Here is an 8,299-nt window from a genome sequence, read left to right on the forward strand (position 1 = left end):
TATATATATATATATATATATATATATATATATATATATATGTAAAAGATTTTATAGGGGCGTCTGGGTGGCTCAGTCGTTAGGCGTCTGCCTTCGGCTCAGGTCATGATCTCAGGGTCCTGGGATCGAGCCCTGCATCAGGCTCCCTGCTCTGCAGGAAGCCTGCTTCTCCCTCTTCTGCTCCCCCTGCTTGTGTTCCCTTTCTCACTGTGTCTCTCTCTACCAAATAAATAAATAAATAATCTTAAAAAAAAGATTTTATATATATTTCCCTGGAAGATCAATGGAGCAAGTAAAGACAGAGCCCAAGACAGTAGAGAAGACAAGAGGACTCACGTGAATGAAGCACCACTATGTTCCGGGAGCTCCTGCCTACGTTCTCTTGGTAAAGCCTCACCCGCCACCCACAGAGGCAGCTTGTGCCCTTTCCCCAGGGTTCAGAGTGTAAGTGACCTGCCCAGGGTCCCACAGCTTGGGAATCAAACCTGCGCCATTTGCCTCCACCGGCCATACTCCCCAAACACCATGCTGTTGGCAAGAAGATGGTTCCCCGGGAGTCGGGGGGGGCATCATTCCCTTCCAGGATCCCAAAGGGAACGCCTCCTCAAGTCCTTCTGTGGAAAGTCACTGAGGTCAGAAACCAAGATGCACTGTTTCTAGTGGCACAAAATGGAAAACCCAACTCAGACTCCCTTCAGCAATAAAGGGAATGAACGTCTTGGTCCGCGTGTGTGGGAAGCCCAGCGGTAGATCTTCACGCGTAGGCTGAGAATGGGCAGCCGCGGAAGCAGAAGACGTCTCCCCCAGAGGGTGCCCGTCCCCCTCCCATCTGAGCACAACCCCCTCAGGCTCTCCACCATGGCCCTGGATGCTTCCGGCTTCCACGTGAACCTAGCAGTTCCTGTGAAAAGAGAAATCCTCTGCTGTAGTTTGAAGGCTTGGGATCGAGACCCCAGGCAATGGCTCGACTCTCTCCTCTCTTGCCTGGACGAATTGAGATGTAACCCAAGTGGTGTTCAAGAGCCACAATGCCTGGGTTCAAATCCCTGCTCCATCACTGACCCGCTGGGTCCCTTGGACAACAACAGTCTTAACCCCTCTGTGCCTCCATTTTTCCACCTATAAAATGGTGATAATAATTGTACTTCCTTCAAAGGCTTGTGGTGATTAATAATTAATGGGTTGCTTTACATTTGGAGGTGCACCTCTTTATCTGGAACCCGGATCTGCCCCACCTGAGCCACAAGGATTAAGAGGCACAGGATGATTCTCCAAAAGGAAATGGATTTGCTGTTAACAAAAGGAGAATGGCAGGCAGAAAGGCCAGACTAACAGCTGCCTAACAGAGTGGCCTCAGCAAAATGCCACAATGCCTGATTATTTTCTTCCCTGTTGGGTACGAACCTGAGGTCGAAAGCAGCCTTAAACTGGAAAGATAAAAAATATCCTAATTATGTGCAAGAATCAAGTAAAGCAGGTCATTTTGTCCTGCTGCTACAGTTTTCTTTGTGCTTCTACCCCCTGAAAATGAAATCAGTAAAAATCAGGCATTTAAAAATCTACCCTTGACTCATTTACTCATTCAACAGGCATTTAATGAGCGCTAGAGATGGGTTTCCCTGAAAGTAACCTGCCTTAAGCTTCAGGGGCTCTCTCTCAGATGGGTCTTTTCCAAAGCCTTCTAGCTAATTTGATATTTGTAACTCTCTATTCTTTTACTTAGAGATGTCATCCTTCAAACTGTGGAAGCTTGAGGCTGCACAAATTTTGGATTTGCCCTCGGTGAGCCCCTGTTAAATTCCAGGCAGAGAGGGATGACGGCTGCAGAGATTAATCCAAACGGGGAGCCTTCCTCGACAGCGCCCTCTCCAGGGGGACACTGGGAATGAGCATGAGGATCCTCTCCCAGGCGAGATACCTGCTGTTCTTTCATTCATCCACTGAACTAACATGTATCGAGCACCTGTTATGTACGAGGCACCAGGGATCCCGGGATGAAAAGTCAGAGGAAGGCTCTTCTCTCAAGGAGCTTATAATCAATCCATCCATCCCCCCAACAACTCAGTACGAAAAACAAATAGGATGAGGCGGTGACAAATGATTAGAGTAATACCCACAATGGTCAGGCAGGCAAGGCTTCTTCGAGCACAGGTGCTGGCTTATGAACATGGAGAAGCTGCAGCTGTGTCAAGGGGGGAGGGAGTCCCAAGCAGAGCAAAGTGCATGCCAAGGCCCTACGAAAGGAATGGCCTCAGTGCTTGCAGAGGGAAGAGCAGAGAAATGGCCAGGACGAACAGGACCAGGGGGAAGGAGTAACAAGAAGAGGTCACAAGTAGAGACAGATGCTAGATCATGTAGGACTCTACAGCCAGGGTGAGAGGGTTGGATGCTGAAACTGGAAGCCCTCAGGGTTTAAGGCAAGGGAGTGACATGATATCAGGAACATTATAAAGAGAGCTCCTTGGCTGCTATGGACAGAGCACATTGTCGGGTGGGAGCAAAGTCCAGCTCAGGGGCTTCCACTCCTATCCGCGGTTGGCAAACCCTTCCCGAAGTTTGGACAACCTCTTGTTGTAGGTTGTGGGGAAACAGGCCTCTCGGACGTTACTGGTGAGCATGCAAAAGGGCCCAGCTCCTACAGAGGGGAATTTGGCAGTATCTGGCAGAAGTCCGTATGCATTTATCCACTGACTCAAAATCCCACTCCTAAACATCTATCCCCAACATACACTGGCAGAAAGACAAAGGAAGGGTGCACGAGGCTATTCACTGCACCATCAGTCACAATGGCACAAGACTGGGGATCGCCACTACCGGGGCATTAGAAGGAGCTTGGTGAAATTAATACTGTACCTTGTATCCCATCCGTGAGACAGCTGTCCAAGCAAGGTGCAGTCTTACACTCGGCTATGCAGTGATCGCCACGATGTATTATTAAAGAAAACAGCAAGGTGGAGAAAAAAAAAATGTGTCTATTTTGCTGCCATTTACCTAAGAAAGAGCTTGAATATGAACAGATGTTTTTTAATGGGAAGATGAAGCAAAAACAAGAATGACTACCTACCAGGGGTGGGAGGAAACAGTTGAAGGGGGAAGAGATAGAAACTAGATGTCGCTGAACAAATTGTTTCAATTTGACTTCAAAATATTGTGCGATTTTAAATAACATTTTTTTTTAAAACTTAAAATTTTTTAAGACTTGTTTTAGAGAGAGGGAGGGAGAGAGAGCATGCAAGCAGAGGGAGAGAATGCCAAGCAAACTCCCCACTGAGCACGGAGGCCGACGCGGGGCTGGATCCCAAGACTCTGAGATCATGACCTGAGCCAAGATCAAGAGTCTGATGCTCGGGGCGCCTGGGTGGCTCAGTCGGTTAAGCATCTGCCTCTTGGTTTGGACTCAGCTCATGATCTCAGGGTCGTGGAATCGAGCCCCACGTTGGGCTCTGCGCTCAGTGGGGAATCTGCTTGAGATTCTCTCTCTCCCTCCCTCTGCCCCTCCACCCACTCATGCTCTCCAAATAAAGAAACAAAATTTTTTGGAAAAAAAAAAAAGTCTCACATAAACTCAAGATGTATTTTATCTCCCAAAAAAAAAGCAGGCCCCCTAGCACTCAGACTGTGGGCTCTAAGTACCACTCTCCACCAGGAGAAACCAGGGGTCAATGCAGAAATGTCTGATTCTGTGTCTGGGGCCAAGGAGGAGAAGTAGGAAAAGGGAATTATAAAGTAGCTGTCAGTGAACAGGAGAAAAAAACCCAAGAGAGTGAATGACACCAAAACCAAGAGAAGCAAGTGTTCTAAGAAGGTGGGAGTTCAAAATTATCAAGAACAGCGGCAAAATTTAAAAAATTGTTCTGGAAACTACCAACGGAAGAAAAAAATATCACAGCCAGAGGAAACAGATCCAAATCCTGCCATACTCACCTCTAATAGCTCTCATGTACTTCACGTGGTCATGTTTCCTTAGTCTGCGTATCCAAGAAAGGTCCGGCTGCCTTGAGTTTACCCACATTCGCTGATGCTCCTTCAGAGTCTGGGCTGTCTTGTGTCTTGTGGAAGGGCCCCCTCTTTCTGAAAGGTGTATAGCTCTTCAAGAAGGCTTTAATAGGGCGCCTGGGTGGCTCAGTCGTTAAGCGTCTGCCTTCGGCTCAGGTCATGATCCCAGGGTCCTGGGATCGAGCCCCGCATCGGGCTCCCTGCTCGGCGGGAAGCCTGCTTCTCCCTCTCCCACTCCCCCCTGCTGGTGTTCCCTCTCTCGCTGTGTCTCTCTCTGTCAAATAAATAACATCTTTTTTAAAAAAGGCTTTAATATATCGATTTTCCCGACATCTTCCCACCCTTCTGCCTGCAATTACGAGATTTCAGTAAACATCCTATGCACAGCTGATTCCACTCCGATTCTCCAGTTAAGAATGGATTCAAGGCACCTGTCTCTTCTCTACACACTGCCCTTGTTAGAGGTGGCCGCCAACTACAAGGCGGGCCTTTCTGGCTTGGTTTAAAGTCAAGGGAAGGTCATCTGGCTGGCCTCCGCCTACCCAAAGAGGAGAGAAAATTCGCCTAGGTTTGGGGCTGTTGGTATAGTTCTAACGCCTTTCTAAAATAACCTTCTTGCTGCTTTATTAATTCCAGTGGGTGTTTCTTAACAGGTGACAGCTTTGCCCTTTAATTGCTGAGGGATTTTAATTTTGCACTGCTGATTGCTGCTCAAAATGATTTACCTTGGTTCATAAACACCTGCATCCCAGGGACTTCTTGTACGGTTAGAAAAGTAAACTTGCAGGCTCTGTGACCCCAACACACGCACACATGCACACGCACTTTCACCTGGGGCAGTATATCCGACATCTCGAGGCTCCTATCACCTTCAGCATTTGGGGGCAATCTCTGTAATTACTTACCTAATACTGTCCTTCAAATCAAATTGCTCTTCTTACCAAAACAAATAACTTTTCCAATAAGATCTTTTATCACTATTAATGGAAAACTGGCATGATTATCCATAATCGGCTGTAAAAATAAGCTGAGCCTGAGGCCCGCTGCATCTTATTTAAATGGGAGATCGGCAGTTCAAGACAGAGGACTCAGCGAGCCGAGACTGTCGGCTCCGAGCCATCACAGGAATGAGAGGGAGCTGAAAAAGGATTTTCCGCCACAAGATTTGCAGTTCTTTAACATCCAGTCTGATGACCACCACCTGGAATGATCCTTCATGCCCCCAGAATGGCACACACCCCCCACTTTGAGAAACACCCATCTTCCTATTTGGGGTGGCTTCTTTCGTTTTGTTCGCTTAATACTCTCTTCAAAGATCAAGCCTTACAGTGGATGACCTGCGCTAGCATCTGCTTGGGAAAGCTGGTCATCATATCGCCGAGAAACCAAAATGAAAAAAATATTGATAACAGAAAAAAATTGATCTCACCTGGGTTGTTTTTTTTCCACTTTTTTAATATGGCCACTAGGAAATTTTAAATTGCATGTGCAGGGGCCCCTGGGTGGCTCAGTCGGTTAAGCGTCTGACTTCAGTTCAGGTCACGATCTCAGGGTCCTGGGATTGAGCCCCACATAGGGCTCCACACTCAGCAGGGAGTCTGCTTGTCCCTCTGCCCCTCCCCCCAGCTCTCTCTCTCGCTTGCTCTCTCTCTCAAGTAAATATATTGCACATGCAGGTTTATCTGTGGCTAATGCTGTAATTTCGCTGGACCATCCAGTGGCTTCTGAAACAATAGCACAATCCCCAAGCTGGGAGTCCACAGGGATGGGAAAAGGAAGAGAGAATTAAGAAAAGTCTTCAGATGTCCCCTTCCTAGTCCCCGCTCCACCCTTCAATCAAGAATCTCAGATGTGCAGGGCACCTTAAATATTACCGAGCTCAGGAATCAGCAAACGGCAGTCCAGAACCCTGTCAAGGCAGGGTGCTTAGTGGACATGCCCCTTGGTTTGGTTTGGTTTTTTTATAAAGTGACTCCCTGTGTGACCATGAGTGACACTGGGAGCCAAAAACCCCAGGTGGAGCAGGAAACAGTTTTATTTGAAAAGAAAAGCGCACCATCCAAACTGGGTACCGTATTAGCTTCTTGTGGCCGCAGCAACAAATTACCAGCAACTGGGCAGTTTCAAATAGAAGAAACTTATACTCTCAAGATTCTGGAGATGAGACATCCAAATCCAGGTGTCGGCAGGGCTGGTTGCCTCTGAGGCTTCTCTCTTAGCGCCTGGTAGCCACCGCATGCTTTGGCCCTTCCTTGGCCTGAGTGTCCATGTCCCAGTCCCATCTCTTTCTCCATCATCATACGGTGGTCTCTTATGCATCCCCCCTCCTCTATGTCTGTGTCTTCTCCCCTCTCAAATCCACCTTTCAGTGGATTTGGAGCCAGGACCAACCAGATAATCCAGAAGGATCTCATCGCAAGATCTTTAATTACGTCTGCAAAGATCCTTTCTCCAAACAAAGCCCCATTCACTTGTTCTGGGGAGGGACATACCTTTTTGGGGGGCTGCCGATCGAGGCATTGCGAGCACCCAACACAGTCACCCCAGCTGGGAACTGCTTTCAGTCCGCAGGAGGAACAGTGGCTGATGGTTATGAAGCGTTTCCCGGGTGCCAGGCACCGTGCAAAGTGATGTCCATTCATTAGCTCGTTTATGCCATTCAGTCTGCTCCAGCTCAGCCCTTGAACGTGTGCCTGTCAGTTCCCTGGGGCCTTAAGTGCCTGCGCACAATGACACGTGAATTAATAAGTGGCGCCATCTGGAAGGCGATGGAAGCAAGCACCCTCCCTCCTCCGCCATCCGTTCTCCTTTGATGATCCATAATTTGATCACTTTAAAGGATGTAAGGTAATAACCCTGCTTCAAAAGGCATCCCTTTTATCTTCTCCAAGGCTCTCATTCGGCTGGGGACAAAGTTTCAGAAATGAACTGTAGTTTATTTCTTTAAAGCTCCTGTAAGGATGTAAGGTGTGCTGTTTGCCCGTGGTGGGGGGTGGAAATACACATTTTCCAAAGTTGTGGATTTTCAACAACACTTGGTGCCAAGTAGAAGTAAAAGTAGCAAAATAATAATAAAAGCAACAAGAAAGGCAGGTGGGCCCTTCCATGCCCCATCCTTCTCAGGCTCTCCTTCTGCAGCCTGGGGCTAAGGGAGACACAGCTGGAGCCCTGAGGGAGCTTACAGCCCACAGGGGAAGGCAGGGGAGTGGAGGAACATTTATTGTGAATGGGGGACCAGAAGCGTGCACCTGCAGCCTACATAGTGGACAGCCTGACAGCGATCTGAGGCCACACAACCAGGGAGAGCCAGCTTGCAGGTGAGAGACCTCAGGGAGAGCCGCCCACACCAATCTGATACTGCCTGAACTAAGAATATCCCTTGGGAACGGCTCTAGGACACAGGAGAGCAAATGCATGTGTGGACCCTCTGTTGTCAGACACAGCCTGGGCTCTTGGCATGTGTCACCCTCAGTTAACCCTTGCAGCAACACCAGGCGCCCGGTACTATCATTCACAGCTTTTTCCAGCCCGCCCCACAGGCTCCCACGGACAGACCATTTGGGGCAGGCTGCCAAATCTCCCCCCCCCCCCGATGTGTGGTCACCATGAAGAAAAATATTGAAAGTTCTGGTCCTTGAGATTTTCCTTCCCAATGCACATTTCTGGTGCTACAGAAAATATTTTGACATCTGCTCACAGCCAGTTCTAACAGGTACCTTTTCTCTTCCTCCTGCTATATTAAATGTGAAAATTAAACTTGCAGGGAGGGCCGGAAGGACATTCACAGGCGGCAGCCATTCTGCTGGGTGGCCTCAGAGGAGCAACAGTGCCTCTCTCTGCCTCAGTTTCCCCACCTGGTGTAAGGGGGGGCATAATCAGACTGGCGTGGGAATTAAATAACTGCACGTAACAAAGCAGGATTCGGTAAACTTTTTCTGGGCAGAACCAACTCTGCCACTAGAGGAAAAACAGCCACAGAAAATACGTAAATGAATGAGTTTGTCTGTGTTCCAATAAAACTTTGTTTACAAAAGCAAACCAGGGCCAGGGTTTGGCTTATTGGGACTGTAGTGTGCTGACAACGGGCCTGCTTCTAATCCCAGTTATGCTTCTTAGAAGCTGTGTGACTTGATGCAAATTACTTAACCTCTCTGATCCTCAGTCTTTTTGTCTGTAAACTAGTGTGAATAATAGAATCTACCTTGTAGGGCTAAAAACCTATGAGATACTGTTAGCACAAAACCTGGCATATGGAAGAGACTCAGCAAACATCAGCCCCTTCTATTATTAATACAAACCCCTG

The 8,299-nt window shown here is 48.1% G+C and overlaps 1 long non-coding RNA gene across 2 annotated transcripts in view; it reads right to left on the minus strand.

Moving 5' to 3' along the window:
• The window catches only part of LOC112814620 (uncharacterized), a 19,352-nt gene extending 16,027 nt beyond the window's left edge, over positions 1–3,325 (minus strand). The window contains exons 1-2 of one of the 2 annotated variants that reach the window (XR_012380453.1): positions 2,854–3,325; positions 486–901 (exon numbers count right to left, since the gene is read on the minus strand). This is a non-coding gene — a long non-coding RNA (uncharacterized lncRNA). Of the gene's footprint in view, positions 1–485 lie in introns of both variants that reach the window. The other variant, XR_012380452.1, reaches the window with a different exon arrangement.
• Positions 3,326–8,299: the final 4,974 nt, after the last annotated feature.

This window comes from Callorhinus ursinus, unplaced genomic scaffold (assembly GCF_003265705.2).
Source record: "Callorhinus ursinus isolate GAN/ISIS: 27379988/994484 unplaced genomic scaffold, GSC_fseal_2.0 scaffold13, whole genome shotgun sequence".
In the NCBI taxonomy this organism is placed as follows: Eukaryota; Metazoa; Chordata; class Mammalia; order Carnivora; family Otariidae; genus Callorhinus; species Callorhinus ursinus.